The sequence below is a fragment of the Tachyglossus aculeatus genome, chromosome X1, assembly GCF_015852505.1.
Source record: "Tachyglossus aculeatus isolate mTacAcu1 chromosome X1, mTacAcu1.pri, whole genome shotgun sequence".
In the NCBI taxonomy this organism is placed as follows: Eukaryota; Metazoa; Chordata; class Mammalia; order Monotremata; family Tachyglossidae; genus Tachyglossus; species Tachyglossus aculeatus.
Window position 1 is genome coordinate 84,142,706 of NC_052101.1, and position 18,271 is coordinate 84,160,976.

An 18,271-nucleotide genomic window follows, 5' to 3' on the forward strand; every position below is an offset into this window, starting at 1 on the left:
TGCCCTAAATGTTTATCAAATGTATTTTTGGCCTGACATCTGATTTCCTGTTAGACACACACTGATGTAGTTTAGGTGCTGACTCAGTATGGGGTTTACTTTCATGTCCATAAGCCATGCACATCAATGCCCTTGCCATGGATGTGCTAAGTTACAGCAAGTCAGCCCTTCATAAGCATGGAATGCAGTTGCCCACTCTGGAAAATCCCCAAAGTAGTTCAAAGCATCAGTTCCACCAAGTTGGTGAAGGCTGCTGCTAAGACCAGCTGAAGACATTTGGCCACCCACCCACCCCCATTCTGTGTGACATCATTACATTTCACATTGCACCCACACACAACATAACATCAATGGCATCTTCAGCAAAATTTTGCAGAAGAGTGTTTTTCCACGACTGCTCCACCCCAAGCAACTCAGCTTCAAGGCCCTGACTTAACCTCCTCTATTGGATGACGTCTGCCATTATCTGTGCAGGGCCCAGTTAGAAGCAGCATGGTCTAGTGGAGTCAGAGGGCCTGGGTTCTATCCTTGATCCACCACTTGTCTGCTCTGTGACCTTGAGCAAGTCACTTAACTTCTCTGTGCCTCAGTTCCCTCATCTGTAAAGTGGGGATTAAGACTATGAGCCCCATGTGGGACATGGAGCTTGTCCAACCTGATTATCCTGTAAGTTCCCCAGTGCTTAATCCAGTGCCTGGAACATAGTAAGCACTTACTATGGTGTCTGGCTCATAGTAAGTATTTAACAAATATCATTATTATTATTATCATTAACAAATACCATTTTAAAAGGGGGGGGGGCAGCAGTACCATCATGTTTGAGAAAAGTCATGGGGCCATCATTCAATCAATCAATCAGTGGTATTTATTGGGTGCTTTACTATGTGCAGAGCGCTGTATTAAGTGCTTGGGAGGGTACCATACAACAGAGTTGGTAGACATGATCCCCGACCTCAAGAAGTTTACAGGCTAGAGGGAGGAAAAGCAGAGCAAGGAGAGACTTGCTTTATTTGTTGCAGATTAGCTTTCGTGACAAAGCGTGTTGGTAGTCTGCATTAGAAATCCCTCTTTCTCCAACTCCTGCAGTCCTAACTCTGCCACCACAGGGAGATCCATCGTTCAGGAGGCTGTTGAAAGTGGAGTTTTGAATTTTGTTTCAGGCCAAATGTTTGTCTGCATGTGTCCAGCAGAGGGCAGAGGAGGCCCACGCACTGGGCTGTTCCCAGTCCTCTCCCACACAGATCTAATAATAATAATAATAATGGCATTTTTTAAGCGCTTACTATGTGCAATGCACTGTTCTAAGCGCTGGGGAGGATACAAGGTGATCAGGTTGTCCAACGTGGGGCTCACAATCTTAATCCCCATTTTACAGATGAGGTAACTGAGGCACAGAGAAGTTAAGTGACTTGCCCAAAGTCACACAGCTGACAGTTGGCAGAGTCGGGATTTGAACCCATGACTTCTGGCTCCCAAGCCCATGCTCTTTCCACTGAGCCGTGCTGCGGGGCTGCTCTGCCATCCAGGTCCCTCTCCTTAGCTCTTGGGTTACTGCACAGTGCCGCTGCTTGTCTGCCTCCAGATCATCTGGTTTGTCTTCCACGCTGGATGGAGAGGTTTTCCCAGAGAGCCCCAAGGAGCTGCTGGCTCAATCTACCAATCAGTTGTGCTTAAGTGCTTAATAAATATGATTGAATGGTATTTATTGAGTTCTTACTGTGTGAAGAGTGTCATCATGATCATCATCAATGGTATTTAGTGAACACTTACTGTGTGTAGAGCACTGTGCTAAGCGCTTGGGAGAGTACAACACAACAGAAGGTAGACATGCCCCCTGCCTGCAATGACCTTACAGTCTAGAGGGGGAGACTGCTATTAATTATAAATAAATAATTTGTGGATATGTGCATAAGTGCTGTGGTGCTGAGTGTGGTGTGACTATCAAAATGCCCAAAGGGTACAGATGAGAGGGTATAGATGACACAGGCGGGAAAGGCAGTCGGGGAGATTTCCCTTACCTGCTAGGTGTCAACAACCTGGACTTCGGGCAGTTGCTCCCACATGTGAGAGACACTCCAGGAGGCATGCTGGCTCTCTGGGGATAGCTGTTTCAGGTCTGAGAGGGGCAATGGAATGAGGAGATCAGCCTGGGACCATGAAACCCCAGAGACCAGAGATCCCTGCCCCATGAACAGTCGTGGAGCTCAAAGCGTCTCCCTCACCACTCAGAGCCCTGAGAGCAGCCATTCCCAGAATTCTTTACCAAGGATGTCATGCCCGTCAGAGGAAATGTCTAGTCAAGAGGTTCAAATTCCCTTGACACTCAAATTTAAGAATCAAGAGTTTTACATTCATTCGTTAGACTTCATTAGGATGTTAAAAGCATAATCTTCAGGAAGGCAGGAACTCATTGAATTTAAATGCCTTAGAACTATGATTTGATGTTGCAGCTGATGATTTCACCGTACTCCGGTTCTAAGAAATGTGGAGACTCTTTTTTGTTGACAGCTGAAAACATTTAGAGAGGCTTTCAGTATAGGTATTAGTGAAATTATTTTTTTTATCATGTTCAAAAATCCAGGGCTAAATTAAATTACTTAAATGTCTGACTTCCCAGTCTCCCTGCTTTTCTCTGCTCCTGACACACACTCCTTCTCCTTTTGCCCTCAGGTGATTCCATGAGGGATTATTATCATTTTGAACTACAACCCACTTATCTGGTGATGTCCTCCAAGATTACGAGATAAACTGCCACAATTTCTTACTGCCTCATCCCTCATCCATTGTCTAAGTGGTTTAAATTATGTTATTCCGTGGCCTACAATGAGGGGGTGGAGCCAGGGAAGAAGGAGGTGGGACACTGAGGTGAGCTCGACTTCTACCCCTCCTGCAGTGGCCTCTCTGTTCCCCTCCATAGACACCGCCCCTCCCGGAGCCCTTCTCTGCCTCCTCTCTTGGAGGGGCGGCGACTGTGGGGGCTGTGGGTTAGGGAGGGGAAAGCACCAGGTGGGCACAACCCCTCCCAAGGAGCCAGGACAGAGTCGCTTCAGTTTTTCCCCCTACTCCTCTCCATCCAAGTGTTGGTGGTGGCCATGACCTCCCCACCCAAGATGCAGCATGGTGTCTCCTGTTCTGCCTCTCTGTCCTGGGCAGCTGTGGTGGTCTGGACAGGGGGTTTGTGACACACACTCAAGATGAGTATGGTGGGGCAGTAGGGCTGAGGCTGGGAAAGAAGCTGAAAAGATTTTGAGAGGTTTGCAGTATAGGTATTGGTGTAGTTGTTTTTTTATTATGTTCAAAAATCCAGGGCTAAATTAAATTACTTAAATGTTTGACCTTCCAGTCTCCCTGCTTTTCTCTGCTCCTGACACACACCTCCTCCTTTTGCCCTCAGATGGTTCCATAAAGGATTATCATCATTTTGAACTACAACCCACTTATCTCATGAAGTCCTCCAAGATTACCTGCTGGCAGCAGGAACAGCAGTGGTGATTCTCTGTGCCCAGCCAGGAGGAGAGGAGTGTGGCAGGGCAACGTGGCTGGGGATGGGGAAGGGTACTGTTCTCCCTCCTACTTACTCCATGAGCCCCATGTCGGTCCTGATTATCTTGTGTCTATCCCAGAGCTTAGTATGGTGCTTGGCCCATAGTAATTGCTTAACAAATAGCACACCTTTTTTATTTTTATTATTTTGATTTTTCAGAAACATTCTCTCTTTCTTGGTCTCTCTATCCCAATATGATTTCAATGCATCAAAAGATTGGCAGATCTTCTAATTGATCAGATCCTATCTGCAGGAACCAATCCCTTCAGCTGAGTGGAGGACAATCAAATACAAGTGCCCACAAACAGTGGTAAAACAATTTATCATAGTTTAGGCAATTTGCACCTGTACCATGTACCCACCCCAGGTTTCTCATAAGAAGAAACTTAAGGTACTGCCTCTATGGAGATAACTCCCAAACCTATCTCTCTAATCATGACCTTTCATCTAACCTACAATCCTGCTTCTCCTCTTGCCTCCATGACATCTCCAGTAGAATGTCCCACGAGGACTTCAAACACAGCATGTCTGAAATGGAACTACTCATCTTACCTCCTAAACCTACACCTAATTTTCCCCACACTGTCATCCTCCCTGTCCCAAAAACCCCCAATCTTGGCTCCTCGCTGTCATCCTTCACATACAATCTACCATACAGTGGTGATGGTTTTTTCAACCCTACATATCCAGGATCCACTCCTTCCTTTCCACCTAAACAGTTACCACCCTAGTCCAAGATCTTGTCCTATCAAGGCTAGACTATATCAACCTTTTCGCTAGTCTCCCTACCTCTGATCTCTCCTCCCTACACTCTTACTCCACTCTGTTTCTTGGACCATCTTTTGAAATGACCTTCAGCACACATGTCTCCACTCCTCAAAACCCCTCCAGTGGTTTCCCATTTCCCTCCACCTCAAGCAAAAACTTTTTTATGGTATTTGTTAAGTGCTTACTATGTGCCGCATACTGCTCTAAGCCCTGGGGTAGATAAAAGTTAATCAGGTTGGACACAGTTCCTGTCCCACATGGAGCTCACACTCTTAATCCCCATTTTACAGATGATATAATTGAGGCACAGGAAGTGAAGTGACTTGCCCAAGGTCACACCTCAGACAGGTGGAGGAGCTGGGATTAGAACCCAAATCCTTCTGATTCCCAGGACCATGCTCTATCCACTAGGTCATGCTGCTTCACAAAGACTCTTCCTAACTGACTTCATGTCTCTCCATCTTTCCCCATCTTACATATCTACTGTCTTCATCAGTTTCCCATTTTGCTCTCCTTTCATTCATTCATTCGTTCAATTGCATTTATTGAGCACTTACTGTGTGCACAGCACTATACTAACCACTTGGGAGAGTACGATATAACAATAAATGACACATTCCCTGCCCACAATGAGCTTACAGTCCAGAGGGGGAGACAGACGGTATAAATAAATAAATAACAGATATGTACATAAGTGCTGTGGGTTGGGGAGGGGGGGTGAATAAAGGGAGCAAGTAAGGGCAACGTAGGGAGTGGAAGAAGAGGAAAGGAGGGCTTAGTCTTGGATGGTCTCTTGAAGATGTGCCTTCAATAAGACTTTAAAGAGGGGGAGAGTAATTGCCAAACATGAGGAGGGAGGGCATTGCAGGCCAGAAGCACGATGTGGGCGAGAGGTCAGCAGCGAGATAGATGATACCGAGGTACAGTGAGAAGGTTAGCCTTAGAAGAGCAAAGTGTGTGGGCTGTGTTGTAGTAGGAGAGTAACAAGGTGAGGTAGGAGGGGGCAAGGTGATTAAGTGCTTCAAAGCTGATGGTGTGGAGTTTTTGTTTGATGTGGAGGTGGTTGGGCAACCACTGGAATTTATTGAGGAAATTCAAGCAAACCTCCTAAATGTACATCACTCTCTACTCTCCTGCCTCCACTACCAAGAACAGCCTCTGTTCCCAAATCTGACACCCTACAGCTCTCCCCATACGCAGAGCTCTCCTGAAAGCCCACCTCCTCTAACATACCTTCCCCGATTCATTCCCAGCTCCCCAACTCATTTGAGACCACCAACCATTTCGAGTATTTATATATTTATGTGTACCCATCCTCAGCACTCATGTATCTATGTTTATTCAACTGTACATTCAATTATTTATTCTGGTTAGTCTATTTGTAAAAAAAAAGGTATCTTTGTCTCCCCCATTAGAGTGTAAACTCCTTGAGAAAAGGGAACATGTCATTATGTCATTTCTTTTTGTTGTATTTTCCCAAGTGCTTAATCCAAAGCATTGCACCCAAAGAGCTCTCAATAAATACCATTCCTACTAAAATGAAGATATTTTGGTCAGTTTGACTTGGATGGGGTGAGATAGCCAGAGATGCTGAGAAAGCTGAGGAGGACTAAGGCTATGAGGCAGTGCACATAGCAGAGTGGCATCTTCCCAGTTAGCATCTCAGCACTTCTGCATCACCTCAACCCTTCTGAATGAACCCCCCTCCCATTGGACTTTTTTTTTACATATTGAATTGTATCCTCTACTAATAGTAGAAATAGCATTTCTTGAGCATTTACTGTGTGCAAAACACTGTACTGAGTGCTGAGATAAAAATACACAGGTGAGAATAGGACACAGTCCCTAACCCTCAAAGGGCTTATGGCCTAAGTATAAAGGAGGAAAGGGGACTGGCAATAGAGATGTAAGAAAAGATAAAACAATAAGAACACAAAAGCATCATAATAGACAAAGACAGAGATAGATATGAAAATTAAATTGAAAGAGCTGTAGGCTAGAGGAGCAGAGTTTCCAGGCTTCTCGAGATTTAGCCATAGGCACAGCTAATAATAATTAATAATCATTGTGGTATTCATTAAGGACTTACTATATGCTAAGCCCTGTACAAAGCCCTGAGGTAGATACTAGTTCATTCAATCGTATTTATTGAGCACTTACTGTGTGCAGAGTACTGTACTAAACACTTGGAAAATACAAGTTGGCAACATATAGAGATGGTCCCTACCCAACAGTGGGCTCACGGTCTAGAAAGGGGAGACAGACAACAAAACAAAACATATTAACAAAATAAAATAAATAGAATAAATATGTACAAGTAAAATAAATAGAGTAATAAATATGTACAAACATATATACATATATACAGGTTAATCGGTTAATCAGATTCCACATGGGGCTCGCAGTCTAAGTAGAAGAACAGGTATTGAATCCCCATTTTATAGATGAGGGAACTGAGACACAGAGAACTGAAGTGACTTGCCAAGGTCACACAGCAGACTAGTGGTAGAGCTGGGATTAGAACCTAGGTATTCTGACTCCTGGGTCTGGGCTTTTTCCACTAGGCCATACTACAGCCTTCCTGATGTTCTACATTTTGTAGAGTTAGCCTGCTGCCATGGCTTGCTTCCTTCCTATTGTGTTGAAGCAATTTGTAAATTATTTATGTCTATGTCTGTCTCTCCTATTAGATTGCTAACTCCTTGTAGACAGGAATCATGTCTTCTATCTTGAACTTAGTGAAAGTGAGTTTTTGTCCTCTTTCCCAGTTAAATGGTAGTTAAATTGAAGCAGCATAGCCAAGTGGAAAGAGCAAGGGTCTGAGATTGAGGAGACCTGAGTTCTAATCCCGATTCTGCCACGTGCGTGCTGTGTGACTGGGACACGTCATTTAACTTCTCTGTGCCTCAGTCTCCTCATCTGTAAAATGGGGATTCAATGCCAGTTCTCCCTCCTCCTTAGACTGTGAGCCCCATATGGGACAGGGACTGTGTCTGATCTGATTGTGCTGTATCTACCCTAGCACGTAGTGCAGTGGTTGGTACATAGTAAGCTCCTAACAAATTCCACAGTCATTATTATTAACAATATCATTCTGCACATCTCCCCACTCCTCAAAAACCTCCAGTGGTTGCCCATTCCTCTCCACCTCAAGCAGAATCTCCTGATCATTGGCTTTAAGGTCCTCAATCACCTCCCTCTTATTGATCCACCTCTCCCACTGCACCCCAGTTCTCAGTCGTTGTACTTTTCAATTTACTCCTATGCTTCTCATTCCAGTCTCCCTGACTTTGCCTTCTTGTTCGTGCCCTTCCTCCATCTCTACCTTCTACCTCTACTATACTCCCCCAAGTGCTTAGGTGATCAATAAATGCTGTTAAATGAGTGAGCACATCCCAATGTTCATCACATTGATGCTAACAAATGTTCACCACATTGATGCTAAGAAATGTTCACGACACTCAGGGTTCTGGCGATTAAGGGCACGTTGAAGGCCTGGAGTGCTCTTATCATCCTGTAGGGGCAGGCTGGGAAAAAATGCTTCCAAATGCAAAGTCTGCCCAGGCTAAGAGCCCAAAGGATGTCCGTCGCTCTCATCATTGGGGTACTCTCTGGCTGCCACCATCACGGACCTCCTCCTGCCGCCATGACCACGGCTTGCCGCCCCTTCAGCCACCACCAGAGGCTCCTCCCTCTCCTAGATCAGCCACTCAGGCTCATTACCAGAGGGCAGTGGCTGCCCAACCGCTTGTGGGCTGCTGCCTAAAGTGTGCCTCCCCTGTTGCCTCTTAAATGGAATCCAGATGATCTTTATTCAAGGTATGCCAGCCCTCTGTGCTGCTAACAGCTCTCAAGGAGGGTGCCGGGCAGGGATTTCCAAGAACACAAAAACAGATGGCTCCTGGCCGCCCGGGACTGGGTCTGTTTATTTTGCTTTAAATAGAACTGGCAGAACAACGTGTGTATGTGGAAGCTTAATAAGGCTGTTTGCTGCTGCTGCTGCTGCTGTTACTTCTGCTACTGCTACTATCAATCAATCAATCGTATTTATTGAGCGCTTACTATGTGCAGAGCACTGTACTAAGCGCTTGGGAAGTACAAATTGGCAACACATAGAGACAGTCCCTACCCAACAGTGGGCTCACAGTCTAAAAGACCCAAGATACCTCACCACCTCTACAATTGGCTTCAGCACAGCATCCTGAGGCACACCGCAAGAGAAAGCCAATTTCCAGACATCAACTGAAACTGGATGTTCCCAAACAGACAAAATCAATTAATCAATCAATTGTATTTTTTGAGTGCTTACTATGTGCAGAGCACTGTACTAAGCACTTGGGAGAGTACGGTACGAGAGAAGCCAGCACTTCTTCACACAGTGGGCAGTAAACCTGTGGAATTTATCACCACAGGAAGCTGTGTAGGCTGAAAATAGCAGCAGCTTCAAGAGGGGTTTGGATCAATTCATTAAAGAGTGGCCCCTAATAGTTTACCGGACAGAAAGTTAAATATATGGTGTTTGTTAAGCACTTACTACGCATCAAGCACTCTTCTAAGTGCAGGAGTAGATATGATAATCAGGTCAGACACAGTTCCTGTCCCACAGTCTTAATCCCCATTTTCCAGATGGGGTAACTGAGGCACAGGGAAGTGAAATGATTTGCCCAAGGTCACACAGCAAGCATGTGACATAGCTGGGATTAGAAGCCACGTCCTCTGACTCCCAGGCCTGGGCTCTTTCCACTAGACCAGGCTGCTCCTGTAAGGCTGTAGATGGAAAAGTTAGAGAGGTTAGACAGCCCAAACAGGGTGTTGATAGAGCTGTGGACACCCCGGGGAAAAATTGTGGGTGTTAGAAGGTATGTCCCTACAATGGAGATGGCTTTTGAGGAAGGCAACCTTCAACCTTCCTAACACTTCCTCTTAGCGTCTTTCGGTGCCATTGTTGGGAGACAGAGCTCTGAACCAGATGGACTGGTCTGAGACAGTACTAACATCGCTTCTGTTCTTCTGTTCCTATGTTACATTCTTATGTCACATAAGGTCGCCAAAGCTACAATTACAGATGTGGACCTCAAGGTGAAGCCTCTTTCAACCCCCCTAAAGAAACAACATAACCTGTTAGTCCTGCCCTGGCTACTGCTGCTCTTTGAATTTTGCCTTCACATATGGGAAGGCATTAGCCAGGCATGCTTCTGGGTTTGGACGGAAGAGAATTTCTTCCCCCTCATCTTTTGGGGGTGGGGCTAAAGAGCCAAGCCCCTGTGGAGCAACTTAGGGCCCAAGCAGAGGTAGGGGGTAGCTGGCCACTCTCCTCCTTTGGAGGGGTCACCAGCCATCCATTCATTTACCGGTAGTCCCTAAAATGACCTATAATTGTCCTTGCCCATAAAGGCCATAAAAATATTTGAATGTCCGTAAAGATGGGCGGCCGCCACACCGGTGGTTATGGCTGGAGGGATCCCGGTGTTGGGGTTGCTGGAGCTGCAGGTCCTGCTCCTTTAAAGTGGCGACAGGTGTCTGGCTGTGAAGTTTGTTGTGAGGCCGGTAGGCTGCTCCCATGTAAACAGCCTCCATCCTAGGAGCACTTGTTCTCCACTGCTTTTGATCTGGAGCTCTAGGCCTTCCCAGATTAATCCTACCTTTGGGGAGGCAGCATGACTTAGTGGGAAGTGCACTGGATTGGGAGTCAGGAAAGCCAGGTTCTGATCCCTGTTTTGCCACTGGGCTGCTGGGTGATCTTGGGCAAATCACTTAACCCTTCTGGACCTCAGTTTCCTAATCTGCAAAATGGGAGGTCAGCAAGAAGGTTGATGCAGTAATAATAATAATGATGGTATTTGCTAAGCACTTAATATGTGTGAAGCACTGTTCTAAGTGCTGGGGGGGATACAAGATGATCAGGTTGTACCACATGGGGCTCACAGTCTTAATCCCCATTTTACAGATGAGGTAACTGAGGCCCAGAGAAGTTAAGTGGCTTGCCCAAGGTCACACAGCTGACAAGTGGCTGTCAGGATTCGACCCCATGACCCAGTAATCTAGGCAGGATAGGATGAGTGACTGTATTAACATGGTAGCAGTTTGGATGGAGGGGAAAGGGCAGATTCTAGCGATGTTGTGAAGGTGGGACTGACAGGATTTGGTAACGGATTGAATGTGTGGGTTGAATGAGAGAGAGGAGTCAAGGATAACGCCAAGGTGATGGGCTTGTGAGATGGGAAGGATGGTGGTGCCGTCTATAGTGATGGGAGAGTCAGTCATTTGGCAACCTATAATCAGAAAATGCAATGGGGAAAAAGCATCCCAGTTTGCAAGTACTTCCTCATCAATCACAAGACCCCTGAATTTTTCTGTCCTTTCTCTTTTCCTCTTTCTCTTTTCTCACCACTTCAGAGCCTCACTTTACTCTGGCTTCCATATCTTGGACCCTTACTGTCCAGCCTCTGTGACCAGGCTGTGTGGAGACTGGAGGGAGGGTGGAGACTGGAAGAGGCTCTTTGTTTATCTGCTGCTATGTTGATAGAGGAAGGACTGGGCTGCTTCCTCCCCAGGAGGGGAAATTCAGGTGCCCCAGACTTTTACTAAAACATCCAACTGTCCTTTATTCAAGATCATATCCCTGTCTGTATCTCCCTCCCTCTGCAATCTGACAGACCATTGACCTTCCCAGATTCAAGGCCCTTCTGAAATCATATCTCCTCCAGGAAGTCTTCCTGATTAATTTATAATCTCCCCACCAGCCACTTCAACACTTGTGTGTCACCTACATACACACTTGTGTACTTACAATTTTCAGTAGCACTTCTGTATATGTCTCACACATTCAATAAAAATAACAATAATAATAATGGCATTTGTTAAGCAAAATATTATGTGCCAAGCCCTGTACTAAGTGCTGGGATGAATACAAGATCATAGAGAAGCTGCATGGCTCAGTGGAAAGAGCATGGGCTTTGGAGTCAGAGGTCATGGGTTCAAATCCTGGCTCTGCCAATTGTCAGCTGTGTGACTTTGGGCAGGTTACTTAAATTCTCTGGGCCTCAATTACCTCAGCTGTAAAATGGGGATTAAGATTGTGAACCCCCTCCTCCCCCCCCCCCCACCCCCGGACAACCTGATCACTTTGTAATCTCCCCTGCACTTAGAACAGTGCTTTGCACATAGTAAGTGCTTAATAAATGCCATTATTATTATTAGATTGGACACAGTCCCTGTCCCACATGTTGCTCACAGTCTAAGGGGGAGGGTGAACAAGTATTTAATTTCTCATTTTACAGATGAGGAAGCTGAGGCACTGCAAAGTTAAAGTGACTTGTGCAAGGTCACACAGTAGACAGGTGGTGGAGCTGGATTAGAACCCTGGACCCTGACTCCCAGCCCCCGTGCTCTTTCCACTGGGTCGACCTGTATTTCAACCTGCCTCCTTCTTTATCTATCTGTAACTTATTTTAGCGTCTGTCTTCATCACTGGATTATGATATTCTTCAGGGCATGGATGTTGTCTATTAGCTCTATCGTACTCTCCCTAAGTGTTTAGTATGGTTCTCTGCACAGAGTAGGCTCTCACATACCACTGATTGATTCAAATCGGGCAGGATGGTCACAAATTTTAACATCTTGTCCTGCTACTGGAGAAATGGCCACTGAGAATGCTATAACATCTACTATCAGTCAGGGGTGGCAGGAGGAGACATAAACAGCAATGCGAAGGAGAAGGAGCAGCTTCTTTTTCCTCCCCTCCTTCTACTTCTTCTCCTCCTCCTCTTTTTTCTCATCCTGCTCCTCTTTCTTCTCCTCTGCCAACACAGCTGTCCTGGCAACTCCTGACTGATGTTTCCTGAAACTTTCAAGGCAGCTGCCCCAGACACTGCCTCAAAACAATCAACAGCGGCTGCAGCCACAACATCATTAGGACAAAGGTCTCAGCTGCAGAGGAAGCAGTGGCACAAGGATGAATGTTTGTGAGGGTACGTGCAAGTGTATCATTGTGGTTTTTAAGTGCTATGTGCCAAGCACTGGGGTAGATGTGACTGATATGTTCCCTTTTCCCACCTTCTGTCCCACCTATCTCTGCCACCCCTCATTCTTATCCCTCTCTCTTTTTTTCTCTCCATCTCTCCCTCACCCTTTCTCTCCTCCTTTCTCCCTCTCTTTCTCTCCTTCTTTCTCTCTTTTCCCCTCGTTCTCCCTCACTTTCTCTTTCCCCCTCATTTTCTCTCTCTCCCTCCCTCTCTTCCTCATCCCCCCTTTCTCTCAGTCTCAGTCCTTAATCAGTCACTCTGTCTCTACCTTTCAGTCTTCTTCTCTTGCCTTTTTGCACTGTCCTTAGAGGCCCCCACCCTGTTTCACTCAATAATCCCTAAATATCAATCAACCAGCTAATCATTTATTGAGAGTTTACTGTGTGGAGAGCACTGCACTAAGCACTTGGGAGAGTGCAATGTATCAGAGTTGATAGACACATTCTCTGCCTACATTAACCTTTACGAATGTGCCCGCCATATCTATGGGAATTGTCTTTGTGTCTGAGATGGGTTCTAGTCCCAGGTCCACCTGTAGCTGGCCAATGTAAGTCAAGGCTGTACATGCACTTTGTTGTGTGGTACCCCTGCCCACCTATACTCACTCATTGCACTCCATGCCCCAGTGGAAACATGGTTGGTGGGGAAGAGAGTGGGCAAGTGGCTCTGCACATGCCACTGACACTATCAATCAATCAATCATATTTATTGAGTGCTTACTGTGTGCAGAGCACTGTACTAAGCACTTGTGAAGTACAAGTTGGCAACATATAGAGACAGTCCCTACCCAACAGTGGGCTCACAGTCTAGAAGGGGGAGACAGAGAACAAAACATATTAACAAAATAAAATAAATAGAATAGATATGTACAAGTAAAATAAATAAATAAATAGAGTAATAAATACGTACAAACAGATATACATATATACAGGTGCTGTGGGGAAGGGAAGGAGGTAAGGCGGGGGAGATGGAGAGGGGGGAGGAGGGGAAGAGGAAGGAGGGGGCTCAGTCTGGGAAGGCCTCCTGGAGGAGGTGAGCTCTCAGTAGGGCCTTGAAGGGAGGAAGAGAGCTAGCTTGGTGGATGTGGGGAGGGAGAGCATTCCAGGCCAGGGTGATGACGTGGGCTGGGGGTCGACGGGGGGACAGGCGAGAACGAGGCACGGTGAGGAGATTAGCGGCAGAGGAGGGGAGGGTGCGGGCTGGGCTGTAGAAGGAGAGAAGGGAGGTGAGGTAGGAGGGGGCGGGGTGATGGAGAGCCTTGAAGCCGCGGGTGAGGAGTTTCTGCCTGATGCATAGTATGATTGGTAGCCACTGGAGATTTTTGAGGAGGGGAGTAACATGCCCAGAGCGTTTCTGGACAAAGACAGTCAGGGCAGCCGCGTGAAGTATGGATTGAAGTGGGGAGAGACAAGAGGATGGGAGATCGGAGAGGAGGCTGATACAGTAGTCCAGACGGGATAGGATGAGAGCTTGAACGAGCAGGGTAGTGGTTTGGATGGAGAGGAAAGGGCGGATCTTGACAATGTTATGGAGGTGAGACCGGCAGGTTTCCGCAGCTTCTTGGCTCAGCAGTCTCAGACCCGAGGCTCATCTGTCATTTTTGATGGGACACTCCTTCATCTCAGAAAGCTCCATGAGGACAGGGCTCATATCTGTTTTCTGGCTTGAAACTTCAAATCCCTAGCTGAGGGCCCTGAGGGGCTCAGTTCAGATGTGCTGACTAATTTAATCCCATGAACATCTAAGCAAACAGCAGCAGTGTTTTTAAGTTGCTGCATCGATTGTGGTAGAATGAGGGGGTGATGGGGAATGGGCCTGTTTAAATCCAGGTTCCCGGAGACCACGGCCACATTTCAGGTGCTACTGATAGGTTCGAACCACCGGAGCTACCGAGCCAGAAGCCTGGGCCCTGGTCTAGCCTCCTTTCTGGGCCTCTGCTACCAAAGCAGAGGTAGAGTGGACCAGGCATTAGGTTGGTCCTTTAGATGGCAGCTGGGCCTGTGTAGACCCTAGAAAAGGCAAGCAGCAGCAGCAGTGGACTTGGAAGTAGTAACAGAGATGCAGCCAGAGCTTGGCATGCCAGCCAGGATGGTCCAGTGGGCCTGGATTCAATTCTCAGCTCTGTCACTGGCCTGCTGTGTGAACTTGGGCATGTCACTTAACCTCTCTGGGTCTCAGTTTCCACATATGTAAAATGGGTAAGAGAGACATCTTGATCCCATGTAGGACTGTGCCTCATCTAATAGCCTTGTATTTACTCCAGCACTTAGCATGAAATAAGCACTTAAAAAATGCCATAAATATACGTTTTAACTTTGTCCAGTTGCCTATGTTCCTGTTGGCTCTTCCTCTTTCTCTCTGGAATTTTCCCTCCTAAAAGGGTAGTATCTTAACAAAGGGGTCACCTGGGTTTTGCTGCAGGAGCTCTGCTGACCACATTGGGGCCCCAGGGGTCTTGGCCATCGGACTCCAGGGTGAAGGAGCTCCCATAGACCAAGGCAGTGCACCACACCAATGGGGTGCTCATAAATGTGGGACCATTATCATGTTTCAGATGCTGGGGGATGGCAGAAAAGGGGGACAACTGGTGATGGTAAGTCTCCCCCTTTCCACTTTTTCTCTTTGCTTCACCTCTTCTCCTTCTCTCATTTCCCCTCTTTCCTTCTGCCCTTTCCCTTTCTTCTCTCTCCCCTTTCTCCCCCTCCTTTTTTTCCCCTCTTCATGCCCCCTTTTTGCTCTGTACCTTTTGCCTCATCCCCAGCCCCATTTAAGGTAGTAATAATGATAATAATTGTGGCACTTGTTAAGTGTTTATTGTGTGCTAAGCACTGTTCTAAGAACTGGGGTATTTACAAGTTAATCAGGTTGGATACAGTCCCTGCCCCATATGAGCCTCACAATCTAAGTGGGAGGGCGTAGAATTTAATCCCCATTTTACAGATGAGGTAACTGAGGCACAGAGAAGTTAAGTGACATTGCCCAAGGTCATTTGTTGAGAGTTTATTATGTAGCTAGCACTGGGGTAGAGACAGGGATAGTCAGGTTGGACACAGTCTCTGTCCCACATGGGACTCACAATCTAATTAGGAGGGTTAACAGGTATTGAATCCCCATTTTACAGAAGAGAAAACTGAGGCACAGATAAATTAAGTGACTTGTCCAAGGTCACACAGCAAGCAAGTGGCAGAGCAGGGGTAAGACCCCAGGTCCTCTGATTCCCAGGCTGGTGTTCTTTCTATTAGGCCACACTGCTTCTCAGCATGGGTACCAGGATTAGGGCCGTCTTGCACTGAATCAATCAATCAATCAATCGTATTTATTGAGCACTTAGTGTGCAGAGCACTGTACTAAGCGCTTGGGAAGTACAAGTTGGCAACATATAGAGACAGTCCCTACCCAACAGTGGGCTCACAGTCTAGAAGGGGGAGGACAGAGAACAAAATCAAACATATTAACAAAATAAAATAAATAGAATAGATATGTACAAGTAAAATAAATAAATAGAGTAATAACTATGTACAAACATATATACATATACACAGGTGCTGTGGGGAAGGGAAGGAGGTAAGATGGGAGGATGGAGAGAGGGGACGGAGGGGGAGAGGAAGGAGGGGGGCTCAGTCTGGGAAGGCCTCCTGGAGGAGGTGAGCTCTCAGTAGGGGCCTTGAAGGGGAGGAAGAGGAGCTAGCTTGGCGGATATTGGGAGGGAGGGGCATTCCAAGCCGGGGGATGACGTGGGCTGGGGTCGATGGCTGAGCAGGCGAGAAGGAGGCACGGGTGAGGAGATTAGCGGCAGAGCAGCGGAGGGGTGCGGGCTGGGCTGTAGAAGGAGAGAAGGGCATTGCCTTCAGAGAGAAGCTTGTCTCTGGTTTTGGACATCTCATTATCTTTGGCTCTGCCTCCCTTTGAGAAGAGAGTCTGAATTGAACAATTAAATCCATCAGTAGTATTTATTGAGTGCTTACTGTGGGCAGATAGCTGTACTAAACTCTTGGAGAATACAATAGAGTTAGTAGACAAAATTCCTGCCCTCAAGGAGCTTACAAATTAGCATGTCCACAAATGCTGGGGGGGAGGGAGGGACCCCAAAGGGCTTAGATGAAGAGGAAGTGCTTTAATGGAAGTAGCTATCCCGACTGGATAGCATCAGCATCCTTTCTGATTTCCCAACTTCCTGTCTATACTTCACTCTACTGACCAGATTATCTTTCTACAGAAACGTTCTGGGCATGTCACCCCACTCCTCAAAAATCTCCAGTGGTTGCCTATCAACCTCTGTATCCAGCAAAAACTCCTCACTATTGGCTTCAAAGCTCTCCATCACCTTGCCCACTCTTACCTCACCTCCCTTCTCTCTTTCTACATCCCAGGCCGCACACTCCACTCCTCTGGTGCTAACCTTCTCACTGTGCCTCATACTCACCTGTCCCACCGTCAACCCCTGGCCCACATCCTACCTCTGGCCTTGAATGCCCTCCCTCCTCAAATCTGCCAAACAGTCACACTTCCCCCATTCAAAACCCTACTGAAGGCTCAGGGAGGCCTTCCAGACTAAGCTCTCCTTTTCCCCTGCTCCCCCTCCCCTCCCCATCACCCCGACTCCCTCCCTTTGCTCTATCCCCCCTCCCCCTCACGGTACTTATGTATATATGTACATATTTATTATTCTATTTATTTATATTAATGATGTGTATATATCTTTAATTCTATTTATTTATATTTATGCTACTGATGCCTGTTTACTTGTTTTGATGCCTGTCTCACCCCTTCTAGACTGTGAGCCCACTGTGGGCAGGTATTGCATTTATTGCTAAATTGTACTTTCCAAGTGCTTAGTACAGTGCTCTGCACACAGTAAGCACTCAATAAATACGGTTGAATGAATGAATGATTGAATGAGATGTGAGATTAATCAAGAAGGAGATGTGATTTTAGTAGGACTTTGAAGATGGGGAGAGCAGTGGTCTTCCAGATGTGAAGGAAGAGGGGAGTGCTAGGGAGGGAGTGAGGGGAGTAAACAAGAGGTTTGAGAGTGGAGAGAGACTAAAGTATGGCCCACCAGTGTAGCTTGGTTTGGGAGGGAGCAAAGGCATGTGGAGTTGGGTTGTAGTGCAAGAGAAGTGACTCTTCTTTCTATCCTATTATAGCAGTAATCATATTTATTAAGTACCTAATGTGTGCAAAGCACTGTACTAAATGTTGGGAAAAATACACAAGGTGAGAATTAGACACATTCTATTATCGTGAGTCTAGACAATTTAAGAATAAGTGGGGGCAGGGGCTGGCAACAATCAATCAATCAATCATATGTATTGAGTGCTTAGTGTGTGCAGAGCACTGTACTAAGCACTTGGGAAGTACAAGTTGGCAACATATAGAGACAGTCCCTACCCAACAGTGGGCTCACAGTCTAGAAGGGGGAGACAGAGAACAAAACAAAACATATTAACAAAATAAAATAAATAGAATAGATATGTACAAGTAAAATAAATAAATAAATAGAGTAATAAATATGTACAAACATATATACATATATACAGGTGCTGTGGGGAAGGGGAAGGAGGTAAGACAGGAGGATGGAGAGAGGGACGGAGGGGGAGAGGAAGGAGGGGACTCAGTCCTGGGAAGGCCTCCTGGAGGAGGTGAGCTCTCAGTAGCGCCTTGAAGGGAGGAAGAGAGCTAGCTTGGGCGGGATGGGCAGAGGGAGGGTATTCCAGGCCAAGGGGGATGACGTGGGCCGGGGGTCGATGGCGGGACAGGGCAAGAACAAGGCACGGTGAGGAGATTAGTGGCAGAGGAGCGGAGGTGGTGCAGGGTGGGCTGTAGAAGGGAGAGAAGGGGAGGGTGAGGTTGGAGGGGGTGCGAGGGTGATGGAGGAGCCTTGAAGGGCGAGGGGTGAGGAGTTACTGCCCTGATGCGCAGATTGACTGGTAGC

General features: G+C 46.7%; 1 pseudogene; it reads left to right on the plus strand.

The window, feature by feature from the left end:
* The first annotated feature begins 14,145 nt into the window (after nucleotides 1–14,145).
* LOC119949875 overlaps nucleotides 14,146–18,271 on the plus strand; it is a 32,735-nt pseudogene continuing 28,609 nt past the window's right edge.